This window comes from Dreissena polymorpha, chromosome 5 (genome assembly GCF_020536995.1).
Source record: "Dreissena polymorpha isolate Duluth1 chromosome 5, UMN_Dpol_1.0, whole genome shotgun sequence".
NCBI lineage: Eukaryota > Metazoa > Mollusca > Bivalvia > Myida > Dreissenidae > Dreissena > Dreissena polymorpha.
Genome location: NC_068359.1, coordinates 38896026 through 38922710, shown reverse-complemented (window position 1 = coordinate 38922710; position 26685 = coordinate 38896026). Strand labels below are relative to the sequence as shown.

The 26685-nt window shown below is 34.0% G+C and overlaps 2 long non-coding RNA genes across 2 annotated transcripts; one reads left to right on the top strand and one right to left on the bottom strand.

The window, feature by feature from the left end:
* The first annotated feature begins 10327 nt into the window (after positions 1 to 10327).
* LOC127881254 (uncharacterized) lies at positions 10328 to 20770 on the top strand. The gene is made up of 12 exons (XR_008049979.1): positions 10328 to 10472; positions 10771 to 10896; positions 11364 to 11498; positions 11731 to 11856; positions 13814 to 13954; positions 14201 to 14616; positions 15029 to 15115; positions 15612 to 15715; positions 16090 to 16158; positions 17654 to 17749; positions 18475 to 18675; positions 19412 to 20770. It is a non-coding gene; the product is annotated as an uncharacterized LOC127881254 (long non-coding RNA).
* A 1342-nt stretch (positions 20771 to 22112) lies between these two features.
* LOC127881255 (uncharacterized) lies at positions 22113 to 25605 on the bottom strand. Its single transcript, XR_008049980.1, has 4 exons — positions 25216 to 25605; positions 24986 to 25054; positions 24217 to 24312; positions 22113 to 23576 (listed from the first exon to the last, which is right to left on the bottom strand). It is a non-coding gene; the product is annotated as an uncharacterized LOC127881255 (long non-coding RNA).
* Between the last annotated feature and the right edge of the window lie 1080 nt (positions 25606 to 26685).

Below are 26685 nucleotides of genomic sequence, written 5' to 3'. Positions count from 1 at the left end.
CATTGTTAGCTACGAAAGCATGGGTAAAGTGCATAATACAATATACATCCGTTGTCATTATCAAATTATTGTGTGTCCTTTTATTTTTCGTTTGAGATGTCACTTTAGTTATGCTTGTTCCGTATAACATTATATATTGCTGTATATTATGTTATAACAATATTTTTGCAAGTTGTGAAGTGCTTGCACATTTTCATATATGTATATGTGTACGCTTTCTTAAATTATTATCGCTATGCAGACGCTTACTACAATGACTTGCATGCAGTTTGTAACTGTCCCTTTCAAAAGTACACTACTTTCAATTGTACTTATTCCATGCTTAGCTGTTAATCCTAGGTTGTTATCATGAGCTCATGTATAAACCCAACATAATCTTACATATCATGATAATGATACCAAATATATCATCATCCTTTATCATCTGTCTCTTTGCCTCTCTATTTTCTACTCTCCTCCATATCTTATACTCCTATGTGACGCCGTTCTGTCGCAAACAGCGTAATCGAATGTTAACTTTAGTCTCGTCGAAAGATCGCATTGTCAAATGCAACAAACGTATCATGACAGCGTTTCAGGCTCATCTTGTCTTCCTTGGGGCATATCATTATAATGCACAGTAAAAAGAGACCTGGTAACGCGGTCATGATTGCTTATAAAGCATCAGCTAATTTTCCGCTATTCTTACACTCTTTTTATGCATGTCAATTATGGCTAAATATTATTAGCCTCTTCTCATTGCAAATTAATATATACTTGTCTATGAACATATCATTGAGTGTTGAACACCCACGAAAATGTGTCCTGATAGGAAAAAACATGCATGCGGATATTCTATTTTTCAAAACGCTTCTTAAATGTCTCTTGATTGTCTTAACATGTTGCTGGATCTCTATAGTCCTATTACGATCAGGTGATATTCATCCAAATCCAGGACCTACCTCGCTTGATCAATCTCTTAATACAGAGGCAAACAGTTCTACATCAATTTCCAATGCATCAGCAACAAACAAATTAAGTTTTGTTCATTACAACATTCAAAGTCTTATGCAAAAACTAGATGTTCTTTACACAGGTCTATGTGAATATGATATAATTGGTTTTACTGAAACATGGTTAAATAGTTCTATTCCATCGACCGATCTCCTCTTTGAAGGCTTCCACCAGCCAATCCGCAAGGATCGCCCATCCGACCCTCATGGGGGCGTTGCAATATACGTTAATGAAACTATTGCTTTCAAACGAAGACACGATCTCGAATTAAATAATGTTGAATGTATATGGATTGAAGTTTTCGCCTCAAAACATAAATCCATTCTTTTTGGCGTGTTTTACAGACCGCCTAGTGCGGATAGATTGTATATGCAATACATCGAAGATTCTATAGGACTAGCCAGAGAAACACGAATAGATGATATAATTATTACAGGTGATTTTAATATAAACGCTCTTGCCGAATTATCGGCACGTAAAATTAATGAATTATGTCTACAATACGACTTAACGCAACTTATTCATGAGCCAACAAACTTTACTGAACAAACATGTTCAATTATTGATCTAATCTTTGTGAGTAATCCGAATACTGTATTACTTTCTGGAACAGGCGAACCATTTTTAGACCAATCTATTCGGTACCACTGCCCTGTCTTTGTCACATTAACATTTACAAAACCCATATGTAAAACTTTTTATCGACATATCTGGCGTTACGACATTGGGGATTATTCAAAACTAAGACAATTAATGACAGACACTAGTTGGGATCTTCTTAAATGTGATAATGTTGATATTTATGCAGAAAATATTACCAAAACAATTGTAGAAATTGCAGGATTGTGTATTCCAAACAAAAATGTTTGTATACGTTCTCGTGATCTGCCCTGGCTAAATAATAACATAAAGAAAAAGATTCGACAACGAAAACGTCTATACCGAAAAGCTAAACAGCTAAATAGTTATACTCATTGGTCAAATTTTCGTCGTGTCAGGAATGATGTCGTATTACTTTTACGTAATTCAAAAAACGAATATTTTAACAATATTGCATGTAAGCTTAAGTCATCCGACCTTTGCGCTAAAGACTGGTGGAAAACACTTCGAACATTTATTCCTACCAACACAAGTTCTTCAATTCCTCCTCTCCTTGATGAACAAACACGTAACCTTGTTGCAAATAACTCATGTAAAGCTGATATGCTAAACAGGTATTTCGCAAGCCAATGTTCAATTGACGAAAGCAATCACGATCTTCCACCTATGAACAATTCAAACGATAACAGTCTTCAGTATATTCATATTAACCAGGAAGAAGTCATTGACTCAATCAAATATCTCAAGCTAGGTAAAGCATCCGGTCCTGATGGAATTGATAATCGAATCCTAAAAGAAGCCATGCATCAATTAAGCTATCCATTGTGTGATCTGTTTAACTCTTGTCTTAATACTCAAAAAATGCCTTCTTGTTGGAAAATTGCTAATGTCTGTCCGATTTTTAAAAAGGGTGATCCATCTCTAGCGTCTAATTATCGACCTATATCATTGCTAAATACTATTGAGAAGGTCTTTGAGAGAATATTACATAAACACATTTTTAACTTTCTACGTGCAAATTCATTTTTTGCGCCCACGCAGTCTGGCTTCTTGCCTGGTGATTCCACAGTTAATCAGCTAACATATATTTACGATACATTTTGTAGAGCCCTAGACAATGGCCTTAAGGTCAGAGTTGTATTTTTTGATATTAGTAAAGCTTTTGATAAAGTATGGCACAGAGGTGTATTATATAAATTACAACAAGCAGGCATTCGAGGTAATCTATTATCATTTTTATCCAATTATCTTACTGATCGTAAACAAAAAGTAATCTTACCGGGAGCACATTCAAGTCCTATGGAAATTATCGCCGGTGTCCCCCAAGGCTCTATTCTAGGCCCACTTATGTTTTTAGTATATATTAATGATATTATCGCCGACATTCAAGCACATATACATATGTTTGCTGATGATACCAGTCTTTTCATGGTCGTAAATTCACCAAATGAAACTGCAGCCGTATTGCAAGAAGATATTGATAAAATTTCCAGCTGGGCCGATAAATGGTTAGTTTCTTTTAGCCCGTCAAAGTCAGAATCCATGCTTATATCTCGAAAAATTAATAAACCATCGCATCCATTACTGACTATGTCAAACATTATTATACCGAGTGTTAATGTTCACAAGCATTTAGGCGTACTTATGTCCAATGACTGTACTTGGCATGCGCATATTTCTTTTATAAAGACAAATGCATGGAAACGAGTTCATATAATGCGTCGTTTAAAAACGATGCTTGATCGAAAATCCCTAGAGAAAATATACTTTTCGTTTATTAGACCACTTCTTGAGTATTCAGATGTTGTTTTTGATAATTGCACGCAATATGAAAAAGACGAACTAGAAAAAATCGAAACCGAAGCCGCGAGAATAACATCTGGATGCACACGCTTAGTCTCATTAGATGATCTTTATAATGCGTTAAGATGGGAATCTATTAGTCAACGTAGACGTAAACATAAATTAATATTAATGTATAAAATGAATTCTAGCAATGTTCCAACTTACTTACAATCTCTTTTGCCCGCAACAGTGGGGTCGGGTAACAATTATTCTCTTAGAAATTCTTCACATTTACAAACAATTCAAGCCCGCACATCACTATATTCAAACTCGTTCCTTCCATCTACTGTATCGGAATGGAATAATCTTCCTGATGATGTCAAAAACGCTGAATCGATCCTTTCATTTAAACGGCGCATAAACAGTGATAGACTGACTCCAAATCCTTTATTTGCATACGGCGAAAGACGCTCTCAAACGCTACATACGCGCTTAAGAACACATTGTAGCTCCTTAAATGAACATCTATTCAGACGCAACATCGTAACATCCCCTTTGTGTCTCAGTGGACTCCGCGAAACGACTTCACATTTCTTTCTCGAATGCACCCAGTATGCACATATTCGCGGCGAACTTATCAATACGATATCTATATATTCCGCCCCATGCATTGAAACTATTTTATATGGAGACGACACTCGTGACTACTTAATCAATACTAAAATAGCTGATGCAGTTCATAAATTTATAATTAATAGTAAGCGATTCGATACGTAAATATGCTACAGAACGGCTCCCTTACGCCTTTTCCCCCAAAGTCTTCAAAACCTCCTTCTTCTTTCTTTTGTTTCCCAAACTTCTACCACCTCATCTCCTACTGTCATACTATTACCTACATGTATAACAATTGACACTCTGTAATCTGAGTTTCTTTTTTTTTTTTTGCCTAGTGTTTTTCTTGACCAATAACTTTGAATCCAATTATGTTCGTACTAACCCATGCAACTGTATATATACTGAGGCGAGGGAGAAGAACACTATAAGACCTTGTCTTCCGTTCTCATCCCATTCAAACATGTTAATATTTATTATAAATGTTGTATGAAATCGTATGTATAAACATGCTTGTTTGAAATAAATATGTTTAAACTAATACCTTGTCATTGTACACAATGTTCACAATGGGTATTTGTCATATTGTTTATGTAAATATCGCTGTAATTACATCATGTTCAGTAAGACTACATTATGCCTTTTCCTCATTGTAACTTTGTAATATAAAGAAACGTGAGCAATAATCATTAAATTATCTATAGTATTTTACCAGCAAAGTCAATAGTTTTGACCAAAGCATTAAGAATTTCACTGCGACCCATAGGCGTTCGCAGTGCGAGGATCAACGACGACACAGCGTTATTGGCATGTCAAATACGACTCTTCTGCAACCTCTTCGTTTGCACCGCGCATAAAATACTTCTATACATTGCTTTAATGAAATTAACTAGCTTAAAGATATGTCTTTGATAAGACCTGAGAGGTAAACTCGTATAAATAACAATTTAGCAGTTTGTATTACTAACGCTTAATCCAGATTGCTTTCATTTTCTACTCTTTTGATGTGTGATCGTATGTGAATGCAAGGACAGGTACGATTTTTCTACTTTAAGAGTTGGTCTAGTTGTTCTCTTTTTACAATCATAAATAAATATTTTGATCACAACAAATGTTAAGTTCATGGTACCATTTGTATTTGCACGTCCAAGTATACAGAAAGGCATATTTAGAAAGTTCAACAAACGATTACATCCAGAAAACAATTGTGTCTACTTTAAAAAAAAAAAAAGTTGGTCCCTAGCGTGGCTGGCATCAGTGTCATTTGGATCAAAAGGCTAGTTTCTTTACCAATCGGACATCCTGACAGTTAAAAATGTATTTGATATTAATAAAAGTGATCCACGAGATGTGACCATTTTAGGAAACGAACACAATCAGTCTAGATTGATCAAATGTTTCGCGTGTGTAACACTCTTATCAATTAAAATATAAATGTAATCATAAACAAATCTGTTTTTCAGATTGAGCCTAAGTAATAAGTGGCTTTTTGATCTGTGGTTTACAGCATTCTTTTATTTTTTTAATTATTGGAAATGTTGGAAACTTTTCATTTCGACGATCTGTGAAAAAGTCCCTTTAAAGTAACTTGAATTGAAGCACCGTTCAAAAGTTGCGTGTCTTTATCATCATCGATCTGTTCATGTTTTGTAATTAATTGTATGCGCACTGACTCACAATCTTGATATAGAGACAAAATAATTCAAGTTTAAACATGCATTCAGACATTGAATGTCATGTTTGCCCCTTTTGTTTTGACAACGAGCTTCAAGACCCGACTCGTTAGCCTAATATTTCTATATAAGGGATAAAGAGGCAGTTGAAAGAAGCTTTGCTTTATTCTCTATCATCACTGTGTCACAGGCGTTGGTGTACAGAGAACGGATAATGGCAAGTTCTAAATACTTATATTATTTTTATAAACAAAATTAGCTATGGTTCCTGTGGGACTTACAATTCATTATTATGTTCCTCTTGTTTTACCAATGTATGCTTTTAATTAATGCTTTGTGAAGAGTTCGTTTAAGTTTATGATTTTTTATTATTTTGTATTTAATGTAATTTGTTTACAATGTTTTATTGACAAGGATCGAAAAAAAGTTTAAATGATGACACTTTTATTCGCATAATGTTGCAGCTGATTGAAACGGGAAATACAATAAAATAAAAATAAAGTGTGCATTGTAAGCATAGCATCTCACGCATCTTGACCTTTTCGGACATAAAAAATCATTCAAATAAAGCAGCTTTAGAATATGACAGTGTTTTCTTAAGTTCATGCTTCCGCACAAATTAAATTGCGTAGCAATTAGTGTTTTACTGGAAAGTCAATATTGTTTTCATGATCATTTGACAATTTACACCAATTAGGATTTTGTATCGAAATGGCAAGAAATCACTTGCAACAAATGTTAGAAAAGCCGTACTCTTGAGTTATTTATCGCTAATAATTGGCACATGCATTATACAGTAAGATGATAGATGCCTTTGGTGGTTTTAAATCATAGAAGTTAAGATCAGTTTAAAATGTTGAAATATTTCTTCACCGGTTACCTACTGATATTCAGTATTATTAATAACATTTATTATTATGTGGACCATTCTATATTTGTAAGTTAAGTTCCTGAGGATTTATTTTGCATTCATATGCTCATAAGATATCAATGAAAATGACGAAGAGATACATTGTCTGTGCAAAATAAGTTATTTAATGTAAGTATACATGTTGATCACATTAATCATTACTATAGTGTAACTTATTTGGAGCCAAGACTCGCAAATAAATCATGTAATTTGAACAACCTTAGATCAAACCTCAATTTTTGCGAAGCAGTACATTTTTGCATTGAAATATTAGCGACTATTTAATGACAGGTCTGGTGTAGTGTATAAACCAGAGAGTTATCATAGAAAAATAACAAAAAATCTCCATAAGCATGACTGTTAACTGCTTTTTGATATCATCTTCAAACAAAAGTTTTGTAAAGTATTCATTTCATGTATTATGAAGCACCATTGATAAAGCTTTTTTTTTCAAATTAACTGAACTTTGATTGTTAATTAACCCAAACAATCTGTTTACAAGCGACATACGATCACTGAGCTGTAAAAAATATATTTTGTTGTTTGTTGTCAATGTTTGTAGATCACGTTATAGATTTGCGAGTTTTACACTATTTGTTTGGAAGAAACATATTTATATCATTTTTGTACCCTATCGTGTTCATGGACATTGTTGTACTTATTTAGTACAACACATAAATAATGCTATTCAAATGAAATTAAAGAAATTCAATGCCAATCAAAAATGCCTATGATGACATACGTCAACCATTGGTCTTTTATTGACATACCTATATACGATATTATATTGATAAGTCATGTTTGGCTTACTAGTTCGTTATTATTGAGTTTTGTATACATGACTTTTTTATATTAGATGGCTCTGTGCTGTTGTTTAATGTTAAACGGGTCTCATTAAATATACAAAAAATGGCGACGACTAATTTACAACGAAAAAACAGAATACCATGCATTAAAACATCTTTGATAAGACCTGAGCGGTAAACTCGTATACATTACAGTACTTAAATATGTAATACTATCGCTTAATCCAAAGTACCTACATCTTCTAATGTTTTGATTTGTGTACGCTTCATTGTGATATATACGCTATATTTAACCTGCATATTTCGCTAAAATCCATAGCCGATCATAAATGAAGATATAGAATAGTGTGCAGTATTTATAAGAAAATTTGAAAAAACACACTTTTACATTCAAGTATAGAACGGGCGAGATTCGACTGTCACCAATAGTCTTATCGTAACGCAAAGCGCGAAGCCATTTTCTTTCGTTCAAGACGAAATTTCGAAGTTTTAAAACATTTTGTTTGTTTAATCGAAATGAATTTGTACAATTTCTATCTTGTATAATTATATGTAAAAATCCGCATGGAATTTTTTCTGCATTAAGCAAACTGTTTTTACGCCGTTACAACTTATAATTCTCCAAATGGGTTATGTTGTTACTTTTACTGCTATTGTATATACAATATAGGGAAAAAACAATCAAACAATGTGTTATATGTCTTTAAAAGTTAAATAAATTTGACATTAATCATGATATATTTACAATAAGCAGTAAAGACAATTTCCAATGTGAAAAACACATCAGAGTAAAAAGTTACGAAAAGTCTATAAATAAATAAATTAATTAATTAATTAATTAATTAATCAATTAACTAATTAGTTAGTTAATCACTTTAAGAATTTCTCTTAAACCGCCAGGCGGAGAGGTTTTGTATATGACATGTATTGTTGTATGGTGGTATATTCAAATCATGCCTCTGGGATTAAAATTGGCCACGCCCAAGGGTCATGAGATTTGTATCGACTTATATATTCAACAACTTTTGAAATCTTCCCTGAAACCCCCAGGGTCAGGGATTTGAAAGATGGTGTTTAATATCATATGGTTGTCTTCTACCAAGTTTTTTTCTTGCCCTCCTAATGGGACATAAAAGAACATTTATGAAAGCCATGTAAAATATATTTTGTTATACTACATTGGGTAGCGGTTCATTGAAAAAACAACATAAGATGGGATTAAACGACCTGTTTAAAAAAAGTCGATTTTTGTAGTCTCAACCTCATTATCATTTGGTGTTATCGGTCGGATTTGCGTTATCATTTTAAATGACATGTTGTGGTCGTTTAGGAATATCAGTTTTAGGATTTATTTTACAAGCATTGTTTAGATACGTAATGACCATTATGAAATAAACAAAAACTTGTTTTAATCATATTCATAGAATATAATAAAAGATGTCTCTGATAAACACTTTTTTTTTAAGTTTCAGTGTTCATGCCGATATTATGAAAATAATAAATAGTCTTAAGTTTTTAGTTTTGTATAATGTTCGTGCAATTATAAGAAAATAAAGGCTGTTACCATGGAAAACTAATTGTATCTGATAATCGATTATATGAATCACCGCGTATAAACTAAGAGCGAAATAATACACGTTCGAGTGTGAAATGCATAATTATATAAAACGATACCAACCTATATTGTATCCTATTGAAATTCTATGCACATTATCATTTAGTTGATGCACATGTCAAGCAAATATATCACACGTGCACATATTCTCGTTTGTTAGAATGATTGAATGAATAAAGTTTACAAAAGTTTTCAATTTTGAAAATAATGTATCTTTTAATAATATTAAGTGTTTTGTTTGAATAGCAATAGTTATCAGTCAGCTTCCAACAACGTAACTTAAAGGTTTCAAATGAAATATGTATTGAATAAATGAACTATTCAAAATATTGAACTTTTAAATTTCTGTAAATGCTTGTTTGAGGTTGCCATCCAGACTTGGTGTGCGGTGTTTGCTTTGACTTGTGTACAGTACACAAACGCAGCCGCTGGTAACGTATTAGAATAGTTTAGTTAAGTTAACCTGAGTCAGTGGTGATCGCACCTATCGTCACGACATCTCCTATACCGCTCTTTTCCGCCATAATTTACAGGAATCATTATTGGATGGCCCTATTTCAAAGAGGTCCCATCGTCCCGGTTTGCTGCAAAATTATAATTAAAATTATCAAACGATAAAACACACTTCTCTTACGAAACTGCAATACCCAAAGGAATAACATCGTATCACGGGCCTCATTGTGAATTTTTAAGCGTCTATGTTCAAAATATTCCACCCAATGCTGGTCACGTTAGAAATATACATAAAAATAAAGTTTGACATATTATTCTCTGCATTAACACGACTTTGATATTTGGCATGTGTCATCAGATAGTTGTCCATACAAAATGTGTTGCACATGTACAAATTATGTTCAGATCATGGCTACGGCATCGAATTGACCAAGGCACAATGGTCAGAATATATAGCCTTTATTTGTAAAGCAACATAGAAATAACTCCTCTGCAACCACAAGGATCAGATGTATATGATTTGATATGCAACATCGTAAAAGGGCTTTTTACCAAGTTTGTTCTAATGATGTCGCTGGCCACGCCCCACGGGTACAATTGTTTACTTAGATTTATTTAATTTATATGGCAAAACACTTAAAAAATATTCTTTTTTGAAACCACAATGCAATAAGCTGTTATATTTAGTATGTTCAAGTTATGTCCATGGAGTAAAACTGGTAAGTGGGAAAACACACGATTTTATAAAACTTTATTAAGTATCGAATGATTATGAACTATGTTTCGTGATGTGGTTGAATGACACATAGTAAATGTTTTATTTAACCTCTCTGCTACAGTGGGATTTGGATTAACTTGCACAATTGACGACACTTGCACCGTTGCTGGGACAGTATGCAAAGAGCAAACAGCAGGTAGCGGTTTGAAGTGCATTTGCGATAGCAGCAAATACATGGTTAAGGCCTCGAACACAGACACATGTGAATGTATGACCGGCTACACGGGCCCATCCATTTGTATAGGCAGTAAGTAGCCACTTATTAACATTTGCAGTATAATTAAAAAGGCCATGCACAATTTAAGTCACTGGATCACCTTTCCCACCAGAAAGAACACAAAATAAGTTATAAATATTTGTGTAATACTTAAATCTTGGAACAATTATAATATTTAGAACTTTTTTCTTCTAAATGAACGATCAGACTGTTGTATACATCGCCAATAAAGATTGCATGATTATTTTCCAAGTCTTTCTTTATAATTTTTCATTTATTGTTGCCATTGGTTTGACGGAATCTTATAACAATCGATTGTCTTAAATAGACGTTGGAAGTACATGTGCTGCCAATGCAGAATGTCTCACAAACGGTTATTGTGGGTCCGATAAAAAGTGCGCATGCCGTCCAACCCACAAAGGGGCATCCGGGGCGAATTCCTGCACAGCAATAGGTAAGATCAGCATGCGGGCATATATGCCTAAATATGTTACGATGGCTATCTTGATGACACGAGGCAGTAGTGATGTGGTTGTAGGTAGTGGCTGTGGCTTAAGTGTGTGTTTTCGTTTTGTTTATTGTGGCGCTGGCGTTAGTGATTCTTCTGGTGTAGATTGCCGTTGCGGATGGCAGTAGATGTGGTGTTGTAGTTTTCATAATTATTGTATTAAAAGTGGCGATTGTGCAAGTAGTACTAGTATTAGTAGAAGTGGTATTAGTATTATTAGTAGTAGAAGTTGGTGGTGGCGGTAAAGGTAGTAACAGACACCGTGATCGTGTTGTTGATGGCGGTGTTTTTTGTTGGAAAAATAGCAACGTAATTAGCAGTTTTAGCATTTGTGTCGTTGGTACTTGAATATGTTATCCTGGTGGTAATATTACTGAGGTAAAACGTTTTATGTCGGTGTTTATTTTTTGCAGTGATTACTGGCACTTGCACTGCTAGTGGTGGAGAGTGCAGCGCATTGTCTAATTCTTACTGCAACATTGGAGTGACCCCCTCGGTGTGTACGTGCGCTACGATTTTTCCCACAGGCGCCAGTTGCACGGCTAAAGGTAAGTTCAGTTTATTATAGAATGTATTCACCCTTTTGTAATTAATATAATTATTGATCTCCTTAAAGTATACATATTTAACATCGTAACAGAGGCATAAGTAAAACAACATGTAAAATGGTACGTGGTTTCAATATTTTAATTTGTATCATTAATTTAATACATTAAAGATTTGAAACCATTTTAAATCAAACACAAGTAATAAGTTATTCATATTTAATTGTGAATGCAGTCTGTACAGTCGGCGGAAGTGAATGCTCCAGCGTTGATGCCAATACGGTGTGTACAAGTCTTGCATGTGCCTGTAAAGCAAACTACGGAATCTTCTCATCTGGAACAAAGGCTACGTGTCAGCCAGGTTGGTACCTTGCATGCTGCATTGCACAGATTGTAATTAAGAAGTAATTTCACAACACACATAGGAATTACAAAGTTAAAACACACATTCACCTGCGCACGCCTATACAGGATGACTTACGACCATCTGAGAAATAGTATAGCAAAAGCCGCGATTTTGGCTCTCAATAGAAGGAAATAACGGGTTTTCATACCGTTGTTACAACAAAAAGTATATAACAAAAGAGTCATACCCTTAGTTCTCACCTGAGTATTTTTGATCTTCTGATGGGGAAGATAGTATATGGTTTTATGAAGAGCTATCGTTTAAATCGCCGTGCGTCGTTAACTAAAGTTAGCGCTTAAAGAGACCTTTTCACGTTTTGGTAAATTGACACAATTTTAAAATATTGTTTCAGATTCGCAAATTTTCGGTGTGGTTATGATATTTGTGAGGACGCAGTAATACTGAACATTTACCATGCTCTAAAATATCCATTATATGCATCTCCTGACGATTTAAAAACCTGAAATGATAAACGTTTCAACGAGAAACGATTTAATAATTTGGAGAGTTCTCTTGTTGTCGTAATATTTTGTGATTCTACGAGGATTGCTCATATAAAGTACAAAAAGCATGACTAATTGTATAAATACGGATGGCCGAGTGGTCTAAGCTTTAGACTTTCACTCCAGGGGTCATGGGTTCGAGCCCAGTTGAGGGTTACTGTTTTTCTTTTTTTAAGTGTATTCTTGCTTTTTACTGGCACTTTTTAGATCCGATGCTTATATTTATCTAAATAAAGAATTTAATGACACACTTCAATATCTGCCAAAATCTGCGAAAAGGTCCCTTTAAAGGGCATCGTGACTCACTTGTTGCATATTTGTTACTATGGTTATTGACATATTGTGCAAGATTGGTGTAAATTTGATAAAGTCCCTATCTTCAATAATGTTGAATTTTTGCTTTTTTTCTCAAAAAAGGCAAGAGCTCTTTTACATATGCTACAATGCTGCATTTGACCTAACCTTTAATAGTAATGTCACATACACACACTGCAATATTGGTCAAGATCTGATGAAAATAACATTCAAATATCCTAAATAATACTCATCTTTTGTATTTCTTGTGCATACAAAGGTCAATAGCCCCATGTGTGTATCACAATTCGGCGTTTGTTTAGCTTTCGCTGAAATATGATGTTTATACACAAACTATGAAAGTTTGGGAATTATGCAATGAATAGTTAAGTCTATGCGTTGCGAAACGGGCAAATATGAATTGTTTGCATGAAAAGAGGCAAAGCTGTTAGTTTTACTAATGGTATCAAACCCAATACCAAACTTAGCTGAAATTGGTATGGTCATTCACAAATAATGAGATTTGATTTAGATATATTAGAATTGAAGTATATGTAACCTAAATACGCCGTACCAATAGCTCCCTAAGTGCTTTAGCCTAATTTAGTTGAGTCTCAAACAATGGACGGCAAATAGACACCCACAGTAATTCAGCATAATGCTAATAGGCTTGGGTGTTATTGATTAGTAGTTCTGCGTACGAGTAATCAGTTCACCTTAGCAACAGATCGGAAACAAAATCACTGAAACAGTCTATTACTTAGGTCTACCTTAGAGACACCAATCTTGCGGTAAGTCGGATAGTAAATTACAGCTTGAGGTAAACTATACAAATGAGAGGCTTGCCAATAATCATACCTTTTTAATAGCACAATAATAAAAAGTATGCATTTTAGGGCTCTTTTATGATAAAAGGAGGGTAACAATTGGCAAAGGTTATAAATTAGAGAAAAGTTATAGTAGTAGGACCCGCTCAACTGCATGATTCAATTATGTTTCATTAAAAATAAAATGATATCCTCATTTATTGAAATATTAAGTTACTTTGAGTATACTTAAGTGAGGGTGAAGAGAACCATTACATTTTTTTGCTTCGATGATCTTTATGTAACCAGGTGTGGGTGCTGTCTGCACTGCAAGCGGTGGTGAATGTGCGAACCTACCCGGTGGCTACTGCAATACTGCTGTAGCAGCTCCTGTGTGCGCATGTGGGGCGATCTACACTGCTGGAGCACTCTCGTCGTGCGCTCCAAAATGTAAGAACTTGACGTTCATTTTGTTTTCGGCTTTAAGATGATTAAATCTAACATATAACCCTGTTAAGGACATTACCAGGATCTACACAATAAGATCATTATTATCTCCTTGTGTTTTCAAGATCATAAGATGTATCCTAGTAATGACCTGTACCTATCAAGAGGGTGTTTATTGACAGACGATGTTAGTAAATGCTCATATTTTATATTAGATGTGATTGTTTTGAGTAAACATTTCCTTTTCAGCGTGCGAACCGGGCTCTACCACCTGCTCAGATTCGGATGCCAACTCCGAATGTGGCAAAGGATACTGTGTCTGCAAATCGGGGACTACAATGGGCAAGGCTGGAAAATGTAATGCTTTTTACTTCTATAATCACAAAATAATAACCAGTTTAAAGGGACTGTCCAATGGATTAGTTTACTGAATTTAGAAGGCTATTATTTTGAGATTAATTAATAACATTCGTTAATTTGAACCATATGCAACTCAACCTTTTGCTAAAAACTACAAAACTAAAGAGCAACAGCCAAATTGTATTACGACGTTTGCGTCTACCTTAGGAAATCCCTTTCTATTTCTATTTCGCGCTTCGTGTCACGTGATTCAGACACAAACAAACAAAATGGCGGAGGCTTCAAAATCTACAATGAGCGAACCAGTAAGAAAATATTGTTTTATTGATTTAATAAAATATAATTTATTAAGATTCCGATCTGATTTTATTTAATTCAACAAGATGAGTTTATCTGTCGTTGAATGGTAGCGAATTGTTGGTCTTTACCTTGCAATTCGATGCTAAATCTAGTAAATGTCGCTGGTTTCCAAATTAGACGATAGTACTTAGTAGACGACTCGAATGCATGAACATGAGAATCAATTTAACGTATTTTGATTTTATGAATTTCTCGTTGTGACTTTTGAATTGTGTGTAGTTTATTTTGCAATGTACGTTTTTCATTAACTTTTAAATTTTGCTAATAGAAGCCAGTGGATTCTTCCAAAGTAAATTCGTACCCAGATCCTAAAGCACAAATAAGTCAGTGTATTTGTGTTTATGTTTTTTTATTTAGGCAAAAACAGAGGGAGAGATGAGAAGAAGTAAACGCGTGAGACAGCCATCTAAGAGAATGTTGTTGTATTTTCAGGACACAGATTCAGTAAGTTAATTTTAATGCTGTTGTGTGTACACATTTTAATTATATGCCAGTTATTTGATAAAATCTCCCACCTGGTCAACCGGAGGGGTATAGTAAGTTATGTATATCTATTTGTGACCAGCCAAACTAAGAAGAAATAATAATATCACCCTTGTCCGCTCTGTGTTTATAAATGCAGGTTTGACTATAACCCATTATGATTTACAAGTTAGAACTATTATTGTAAAGGCCTGAGAGTTGAACAGCAACCTTGGCTTAGTATTGTAGGATTTTTTGCTTTTCTTCACAATATTTAGGTCTGAAATCTGTGGATGTAGGCTGTGGTTGCAAATAACATGTAGTAAATCAAGAAATGCACTATAACTCATGTGATTAGGTCATGACATTGACATCATGTTTTTGTCATTTTAGGGTTACTCTTTTTGCTCTTATTTATTAGATTTTCTGCATTACTTGGTTTTTATCAAATGCATGATGTTTTATTTGTTACACTCAGGATTCAAGTCTACAGAAGGGTAAAGGAAAACATCCTGCCAGAAAGTTGATACATTAGCAACAACAACTAAGGGGACACTGGAACACCATAGCACGTCTGACAATGTAAGATTGCTTTTATTTGATGATTAAGTGCAGGTAGTGAGTTATATTTTATACTTCTCATTCTAAAATTTAACCTCATCTTTTAAGTGATTCACCTGGAACTAAGTGGGTGCTTAGATAAAATTTTTGTTTATTCCAACATAACACTTTTATAAATGATCACAGCAGAATATTTGCACTAATTATACTTCATATCTTTATAAGGTTTTCTTGGAAATACAAACTTGTAACAAACTTTCACTACCTGATAAAGTTGGAAGTCCAAACTTCTATATCTTTTTCTGATGAGGTGTTATTTATTTCTATCTTCTTACTTGGCTATTTATATTTGTTGCATTGCAATATGTAACTCCTGGATGTTTATTTATATTTAGGAACCTGTACTGGCTTTTGTTCCTTCAAGTTCTGATGAGTCTGAAGGAGAACCACTCAGTGAGAGAGAGGTAACTTAAATAATTTGAATTACAATTATTTATAAAATCATAATTTTACTGTTTCCTCTCTGTGTTTTAGAGAAACATATATACATAGTACTGAAAATGTTTCTTGTCGAATAATCAATAGAGTGGTATTGCTGTTTTAAATCCTAAAAAGTCAGTTCATGCATACTCATAAGTGTCAGTGCTGTTTAAAATGCATCTTTCATTTTTTTCGCTCCTGCGTTTGTCCGTTCATTCATTTACAGTATTATATGAAAACACATTCTATGCAGTCCATATGATATGAAGTTACTCGTAAGATAAACTTGAAACAACAACGTACCTGAAATGCATACCTTACAACTTTGTATATGTTTGGACATGCTAATCAGTCTTCACGCTAAATATTAAAGACCAATAGCCCTTCGGGCTTATCAGATAAAAAAAATAATAGCCCGAAAACATTTTCAATAGCCCGAAAAGGTCAACATAAAAGTTATGACTTTTTTGGCCAGGAACAAAAAAAATTCCTTTTCCAATCAGAAACAACTACTTCTAATGAGTACAACATGTATTATTCGTGTTTGAAAGCAACAGCAAAGGCATGCTCCGCTGACATCTCCATATCTCAGTGTTTCAGATTGCATCATTGGTCACAATTTCCTCTGGACAGGTGTCCTAAATGGTCATTTTTTCAGGACATTTGTCCTTAATCATAAAAAAAAAATCTAAGAGAGTTGTAAGCGCCCCGAGCCCTAACTAATTGTATTTTTTAGTCTTTCTAGTTGCAATTTCTGGTGAATACAATGCGAAATTTTATATATCATACCATTTGTATCACCGCATGTGTATTCGTCATACAATAGAAATGTTCATAAAGAACGTTGAAAATAGTCGACAACAATACTGTATCCGAACACGACAGTCCGAAAAAATGTATGTGTTTTGCACATAAAATAAAATGTGCATATCGTTAGATTCCAAAAAATGAAAACCATTTACCTAGGAAATACGTAATAAATATATAATTTTGTTAACATATTGCTTAACTATATGCAACTGCAGTGCTTTATTTTGCTAATCGATCAATTTTTCATTTGCAACCTTTCGCTGACTCGTACGATTTTCGAAAAGTAGCGAAGATTTTGTGTCAGTTACCGATCATGTCCGCGCTATCCGCTAACCACTCAAAAACTGCCAATAAAATCGTCCATGTCCGGAGTCTATGTAAGAGTGGAACACAGACGTGTTGATTGGCTAACGACTTGTACCGACTTCTTCCATTGATTATTTTTTTAACACAAAGTGGCTGACCGGTGTTGATGTATTTTTTTCACTTTGTTGACAATTTTAAGCTCAAATATTTAATCGACCGATCGGGCTATTTAAAATGCATTTATTATCGACCGACCGTCCCAAGAATCGACTCGGGCTTCGGGCTTATAGTCTAATTCGAAGACTGCTAATTGAAATTTAATCATGTATTATTTTCAAACATGTCATGTTAAATCTTTTTTAGGATGATTTAAGAACCAAATGAAAGGGAAGGAAAAGAGGAAGTAAGAAAGTGAAAGGGCGCTGTTATGTCCATGAAGAACAAGAAAAAAAATCTAAGGTTTGTTTTTTGTGTTTGTTGAAAATATAGACAGAAGAATTCTAGTTTAAAGCTTATATCAGATTAATAAGCATGCATGTAGATTGGAATAATAACAATACATAATTAAACAATCATTTGATCATTATGTCTCCCCATTCTTGCCCTCAAGTAAGGGCTACTTTGGAAAGGTAGCACTGTATTAAGTATAATTTCAGTATCACTGAAGTCATTTCCAATAATGTTATATGCCAAATAGTTATTTGTTCACCATAAATTCTGCTCCTTACACCTAGTTTGTTTGAGACTCTAATAGAAAACTGGCCATTTTGCTCATGAAGAACTTTGTGAGGGAGACTTATTTTTTCACAAAAAAACTGCAAGTTATTGTTGTGTTCACTTCCCTAAAATTTTCTGTGGCAATGTAGATTTTTATTTAAACATTGTCAAAAACAAAGCTTTTTTGCACCAACTCACTAGAATTTGCTTTAATATCATTTAGTGCTGTTTTTTAATTTTGATATCAAGTCAATACTTAATTGAGGGTAAGTTCTGAAATAATCATAAGTTTATTTCATGTGGTCATATTTTTACCCTGAGGATTTTATAATTGAATTTCAGTGACAGTTATGCACTAGTTATTAATATCCAATCTCTCAAGATCAGTTAATGTTTAGGGTTAATTGATTACTTTTGTGTTATACTGATTCTTGAATTTGGTACTGAGTTTAACTGTGTAATTTCAGGGAATAATTGAAAGTCTTACAGTCACCGAAAGGAAAGAATTTAGATATTGCTAGAATTTTATCAAAAAGGAAAGAGAAAAAGGAACAAGACCTGTGTCCAGTCCGGAGTGGTGCTCTTGTCACAGATGCCCACAATACGAGAGAGTGGAAGATCGAGTTTGCTGTGGGATGGTCCCAGAATTATGCTCAAGTCAAAGACCTGTGAGTAAGATTCATGTATTATGAGTTTCTGTAACTGAATATCTGAAGTTTTGCAGCGTCATATTGGTTTATAACAAGGACTAAGTAATGGGTCAATAATGTTCCACCATGCAAACCTATTAAATATCCCATCTTTAAAATTAATCCTGCTATAAAGGCAATTTTGTCATGTGGGAAAATCATTTACTGAATCATTATTGGCTTATTAAAATGAATTTCAGCTAATGCCAACAAAGATGCTAAGTTCTAAGACATTGTGTAGTTGTTTCTCATCTTGCTATTTTATTCAATACAATTTATGTTTTTACATGAGTAAAGGAAGGAACTCTCTTTTTTGCTTAAAAATTGTTAAGTTTGCATACCATTTCAATATTTTGTACTCCATTGATCCATTGCATTGATACCATCAACACCTTTCCACCCCTTTATATGAGTCGCGTTCTTAGAAAACTGGGCATAATGCATGTGCGTAAAGTGTCGTGCAACTTAGCCTGTGCAGTCTGTACAGGCTAATCAGGGACGACACTTTCCGCCTAAATTGGATTTTTGCTAAGAAGAGACATTTTAACAAAAAATGTCATAAAAGCGGAAGGTGTTGCCCGTGATGAGCCTGTGTGGACTGCACAGGCTACTCTGGGATGACACTCATATAGTCTAGTGTGCTGTCTCACTGACTGCTGATTGGAGTTACATTTGCAAGAAATTTATAGTAAAATCTGCAATAATTTCTTTGTAGGAGATGACTCTATCGGTGCTGGATAGGATGACCCTCTACAGTCAGCAGCAGTATCGACAAGATGTGTTTTCCTTTTATGCAGAGACACTAGAAGATGTAAATAAATCGTTCAGACATGCTGCATACAGACAATTTACCATCTTAATGCATGGGAAACTGACTGCTGGAGACAGAAGAACTGTACCAGCATGTTGTGTTAAATTAATAAGGGAGAAGTTTCCTAGTCTTTCAGGCCAGTATACAGGCTTCATACCAGGTGAAGGCCCAGTGTTCTAACAATTTTGCATATTTATGCCCCCCTTCAAAGAAGAGGGGGTTTATTGTTTTGCACATGTCGGTCCGTCCACCAGATGGTTTCCAGATGATAACTTAGGAACGTTAAGGGCTAGGATCATGAAACTTCATAGGTACATTGATCATGACTGGTGATCATGACTGGCAAATGACCCCTATTGATTTTCAGGTCACTAGGTCAATGGTCAGTGACTAGAAACAGTAAAACGGTTTCCGGATGATAACTCAAGAATGCTAACGCCTATGATCTTTAAACTTAATAGGTAAATTGATCATAACAGGCAGATGACCTCTTTAGATTTTCAGGTCACTAGGTCAAGGACACAATGACTCGAAACAATAAAATGGTTTCCGGATGATATCTCTAGAATGCTTACGCCTAGGATCATGCAACTTCATAGGTACATTGATAATGACTGGCAGATGACCCCTATTGATTTTCAGGTCACTAGGTCAAGCTCACAGTGACTCGAAATAGTAAAATGGTTTCCTGATGATAACTCAAGAATAATGAGGCTTAGGATCATGAAACTTCATGGGTACATTGATCATGACTGACAGATGGCCCCTACTAATTTTCAGGTCACTATGTCAAAGGTCAAGGTCAGAGTGACAAAAAACGTATTCACACAATGGCTGCAACTACAACTGACAGCCCATATGGGGGGGCATGCATGTTTTACAAAAAGCCTAGTTGCTATTCTTTTTCATTTATCAGACATAGAACTTTCTTAGTTTTGAATATTTTTTGTTCTCGCCTCTTTTTTGAAACATTTATATTTATGCAAAGCATTTGAATTATGCTTAATCATTTGAATTTTTCAGTTCTATGCATTTTGTTTTGAAATACCAATTTGTGTGAAATGTGCTAGTTTATTATTAAAACTTGCACAGCAGTTTTTACATTTGTACGTTACTTGCGTGTCATTTGGAATGAAATGCCATGAGTACTCTGGATTGTAAGATGAAAGAAATAAAAGAAGCAATGACATATTTCTTAAGAATACTATGTAAATAAACTAATTGAATATCAAAATTCATTTCTTGTATACTTATTTTTATTTTCTTGTTTGAACTTAATAGTTTGATTTTTACACTTTTTAGCTCACCTGAGCACAATGTGCGCATGGTGAGCTTTTGTGATCGCCTTTTGTCCGTCGTGCAGCGTCTACATTTGCCTAGTTAAAACTCTACAGGCCACATTTATTGTCCAATCTTCATGAAATTTGGTCAAAAGATTGGTCTCAATGATATTTTGGATGAGTTTGAAAATGGTAACGTTTGCTTGAAAAGACCGTTCATAAAAAACAGTCAATAGTGTATTACCTGTTTGTATTCTGATTTTTTATATCTTTTGCTTGTATTCAATTTTAAGTTTGCATTTTGATTTTTTTATTATGCCCCCCTTCGAAGAAGAGGGGGTATGTTATTTTGCTCATGTCGGTCCGTCCGTCCACTAAATGGTTTCCGGATGATAACTCAAGAACGCTTACGCCTAGGATCATGAAACTTCATAGGTACATTGATCATGACTCGCAGATGACCCCTATTGATTTTCAGGTCACTTGGTCAAAGGTCAAGGTGACTAAAACCAGTAAAATGGTTTCCGGATGATAGCTCAAGTGCTTACGCCTAGGATCATGAAACTTTATAGGTACATTGATAATGACTGGCAGATGACCCCTATTGATATTCAGGTCACTAGGTCAAGGTCAGTGACAAAAAACGTATTCACACAATGGCTGCCACTACAACTGACAGCCCATATGGGGGGCATGCAAGTTTTACAAACAGCCATTGTTTATTCTTATTTCCAGTCATTTTGTTTCACACTTGATATTTTGTTAGATTAGGTTTCTTAAATAACATTTCAAACTATGACATATGCTAATGCATGAATAAACATTTCGAAATCAATAAAAAAGCAACAAGTTGCTGTTGAAAATTTAAAAAATAGTATCTTGTTATTGTTCAACCATGTTTTGTATCTTGTGTGCTTTCTTTATGTAGTAACCTGTGCAGACCGTCTACATTTTAGCTCAGCCGAGTATTTCATATCTATTAAATTGATATACAATTGAGGTATTTTATTCAGTGTGATAAGAACTTGTTGGCCCATGCATGGAAGTTTGAATATTTTTTTTTATTTTGTATTATATTCATCTGAAAAATGGATCGAACTCAATACATGCACATAGAAATGTGACAGGAGTTGGTTCGAGTGTATGATGATGGCAATTAATTATTTAGGTGATTTGCATTTCAAATGAGTATGGCCATTAAAAAGTATTAAATGTTAATGTGTAAATAGAACACTGAGGCATATCTGGATACACTATCACATTCATAGTATCGATAATTAAAGAAGAAACTACTCTCAAGGTCAATTATAAGAGGCTTAGAGACATTGACTACAATGGTTTATTAAATACAGGCTATAAAGAAAACAATGAAAAACACGTATCGATAATCAAACAAAAAACGAAACTTTTTGTAAGAAAAATTGTGTTCTTTATATGTGTAAAAATGTATTGATAAAAATCGCACAAAATATATTAAAAATAAAACAAGATGTGTTTGAGAAACACAATGTCCCCGTATATGATGTTGACCTCGTAGGATGACCTTGACCTTGACCCTTCACCACTCAAAATGTGCAGCTCCTTGAGATACACATGCATTTCAAATATAAAATTGCTAGCTTCAATATTGCAGAAGAGACCTTACATGCGCAATTTTGACCCATATACTTGACCTTGAAGGATGACCTTGACCTTTCACCACTCAAAATGTGCAGCTCAATGAGATACACATGCATGCCAAATATCAAGTTGCTATCTTCCATATTGCAAAAGTATTCATAAAATAACCGATTTGGGCCAAATATATTTGACCTCTGACCTTGACCTTTCACCACTCAAAATGTGCAGCTCCATGAGATACACATGCATGCCAAATATCAAGTTGCTATCTTCAATATTGCAAAAGTATTCATAAAATAAGCGATTTTGGCCACATATATTTGACCTCTGACCTTGAAGGATGACCTTGACCTTTCACCACTCAAAATGTGCAGCTCCATGAGATACACATGCATGCCAAATATCAAGTTGCTATCTTGAAAATTAAAATACTGCAAAAGTGTACATTAAATTAGCGATTTTGACCCATTTATTTGACCTTTGACCTTGAAGGATGACCTTGACCTTGATCTTTCACCACTCAAAATGTGCAGCTCCATGAGATACATATGCATGCCAAATATCAAGTTGCTATCTTCAATATGGCAAAAGTTATTGCAAAATGTTAAAGTTGGCGCAAACAGACAGACAGACAGACCAACAGACAGGGCAAAAACAATATGTCCCCCTCTACTATAGTGGGGGACATAAAAATATTTCATGCTAAATTCAATATTAAAACTTCCTGAAAAATGTCATTGCATTGTACAACCAAGAGCATTCATTATTTATAACATTATGTAAGATTGTACATTTTCAAAACACTTCTAAAATTATATTAACACTAAAGATGTGAAACTTAATAGTTATCTAACAAAGATAACTTCTGCGTCAACTTCAAATGAACATCAAACACGTCTTGGGCAACAATTCTTTTTTTTCGCTTTTCTCAATCTAGAGACATGCTGATCACTAAGTATCGATGAAGGTGGAGGTGTGACAAGGACTATAGTTGACCTAATTCTTTTGGGGTCAAGACAGCTGTTCACATTTGCCACTTATTCTTTTCTTGCCTATGGTGAATTCATTTGTAACTTCAGTGATCAAACCGGTTATGTATGTATACTCCTTGGGTTTTTTCATAGGTCTTGTGCTCCAATTACCAGCAGCTTTTGAGTGCACTCTTTCCCCTGAAAGATTGTTTTATAACTGACATGATGTTTGGAAAAATGAAATGACAATTGCTAAATCAAAGCCGAGAATTAAGATCTATAGACAATATATATGCCAAAATATAAATTTACTGATTCAGTGCATACCATGCTACAGTAGTTATTTTATGCCAGGAGCATTGTTTGCAAAATGTATACTTATTATTCATATCACATGAATGTGTCAAATTTTAGCTTAAATACATCATGTTTGTAAATTCAGTTGAATTGTTAATAATAAAAACTTTCAATAAGTAAACATAAATCTGTAAATTAATCCTTACAATTCAAAATTTAATAAAAACAGGAAATGTGTTTCTGACAAACACTATCTCCCCTACTGCGCCACTTTGATTTTTTTTTTATCATTTGACAGGTTCAGATGAACTCTTTAAAGCTTATTACTTCTCTTGAATTTGTTTTTTTTTACCTTTGACCTTGAAGGATGATCTTGACCTTGACCTTTCACCACTCAAAATGTGTAGCTCCATGAGATACACATGCATGCCAAATATGAAGTTACTATCTTCAATATTGCAAAAGTTATGGCAAAATGTTAAAGTTTGACGCAAACAAACACACAAACAAACATACAGGGCAAAAACAATAATATAAATACCTCTAATTTCCTTCTTTGTCCAACAAAACAGGACGATTCAAGTGTTTTGAATAATCTATTGCTGCTAACTGACACCTGCATCTATAAACAGCATAGCTGAAAAAAAATGATTTTAGAAATGAAACTCAGAAAATATAACTCTGCCTTTAGGACTTTGATGATGTTACACTAGACATGAACTAATGCAACACCAATGACTTGACATATTCATAATCAGACTTCATTTCTTGATTTACTACTAGTTGTTTAAACATCCTGTGAACATATACAAAAATCCTGTTCACAAATAATTTAACTATCACATGATGAAACAAGAGCACCGCATAATGGGTGCCATGCTAGGCTTCAAAAGCTTGTCAGATTTTTTTTTTTAAAGGCCACAGTGACATTGACCTAGTGACCCAAAAATGGGTGTGGCGTGTAGAACTCATCAAGGAGCATCTACATATGAAGTTTCAAAGTTGCAGGTGGAAGCACTTTGATTGTAGAGCAAAATGTCAAAGTTTTAGCACGACGCAGGCAGACAACACGACAACAACGAGCTGGCTATGACAATACCTCAGGTTGTCTCCGAAAACAGCAGAGCTAAAAAATATTCATATTTGAGTCATTCAGGCAGTGTATTACGAGACTTATCACAGAGGGTACATCATTTTTACATTATTAAAATGTAAATTCTCAAAAAGAAAGAGCATAAATTCCTTTTTTCAATGAGCATGTGTTCATGAAATAAAAAAGAAACACTTTAAATATTGAACTTTTTATTTACCTGAAAGCATTTCTCTTTGGAGCATACATCAAAATATAAATGTTGAAGCTCTCTAGTTCAGAAGTAGTTCTGAAATTTAAAAGCATATTTCATTTCTAAAACAAATCTTTTATACTTAAAGGGTTTGTGTGTGTGTTTAAGTCATATCGTGTTCATTATGTAGCAAAATAATAACGGGAATTTATAGAAAAGTTGCTTTGACACACAAACTGAAAATGAAGAAGACTTACGCATCGATCAATATTTCCATCATTTTATCGTCCTTTTCAATCCCAGTAGCTTCTTTAACTCTTCTCCATCGTTCACAATGAATACCAATGTCTAGTATCCTTTCCCTTTTATTACACCTGTACCTTGCATCTCTTGTTTTTTTAGTCTTTTTTTAGCGCTAGCACTGGTTTTTGTCTGAACCATCTTGAATTCTGATGGCTTTCAGTTTTCGACCGCATATTCGTATTTGTGAAAAGTGATTTTCCAATAAAAATATTGATTTAAATATGAAGTATATTTTATTGGTTGATCAAAAATATTCAATGAAAATTAATTATTTGCTCAACAAGCTAAATCTCTTTCTTTAGAAATAATGTAATTTCTATGCCAAAAATAAATGACGGTACCATGTACCACGTGACTTGTCAGCTGATTTTCAGCTACATTTATTTTTAGGTCAAAAACGTCGAACGGCGTTTTTGAAATATAATATGGAATTCCCAGCCGCTGTGTTATAATTCCTTTTGTCTGCTTTGAGTTTTTATATCCTTAAATCAAAGGCGATAATCGTTTTTAATATCTAAAACAATAATTTTATGTTTTGTTCAAACCATAATCTACTCCTATAAATATGAGGTCGATTTACATCGTAAGCGGGGTAGCTTACGTCTTATTATTTGGACTAACCATAATCCATTGGACAGTCCCTTTAAGATGACAGTGTCTCTGTACAAGATATTTGTTCAAGTAAGATTCTTTATTTGATCTTTGTGCCGCTTGTATGTGTTATCAATTAATGAGTGTTTTGCCTAACCATGTACTTGCTTTTTGTAAAAAGGTGTTCTATCTGTAAAGTGCACAGTATAAGGCAACACTGTATCCCTCTTCAAATGATGCGTCTATTATATGTTGAGTATTATCATTCTAGTGATTTTTAAACAAAGGTACTGTATGACCGACGTACATTAAGCGTTGATTCTACATATGATTGAGATGAGTATAATATAACAGAGTTATATTCAACCAAACATGGTATTTTATTAATGGGAAGAATATCTCGTAAATGAGTTAAGATTATAATTATCAATTGAGTGGATTACGGCGAGCTTATACGATCTAATTAATTTCTTTTTTCAAAACAGATTAAACGTTGATGAATGCAAAACTAGAATAACAATACAAAAGAAGTAGTACCAAAAAAATAAACAAAAGAAACGTTTTTTTTCAAGTTCAAATAATTTTCTGCTGTGCAGAAAACGCCTTCATGTCCACAAGACATAAATTCTATTAGGAAACCCCCTTAAGTATGTGCTGATTCGTTAATAGGACACATAGACACTATTTTGATTCTGCAAACAAAAATGAATACACGTCCTGCTATCGGCGTGATCTTTCTCCTTAAAAATTTCACTTAATTAAACCGGATTGGATAGAAGGTACAATATACAGATATTTAATTAATTTTATGTTCGTAAATCATAAAGATCTCA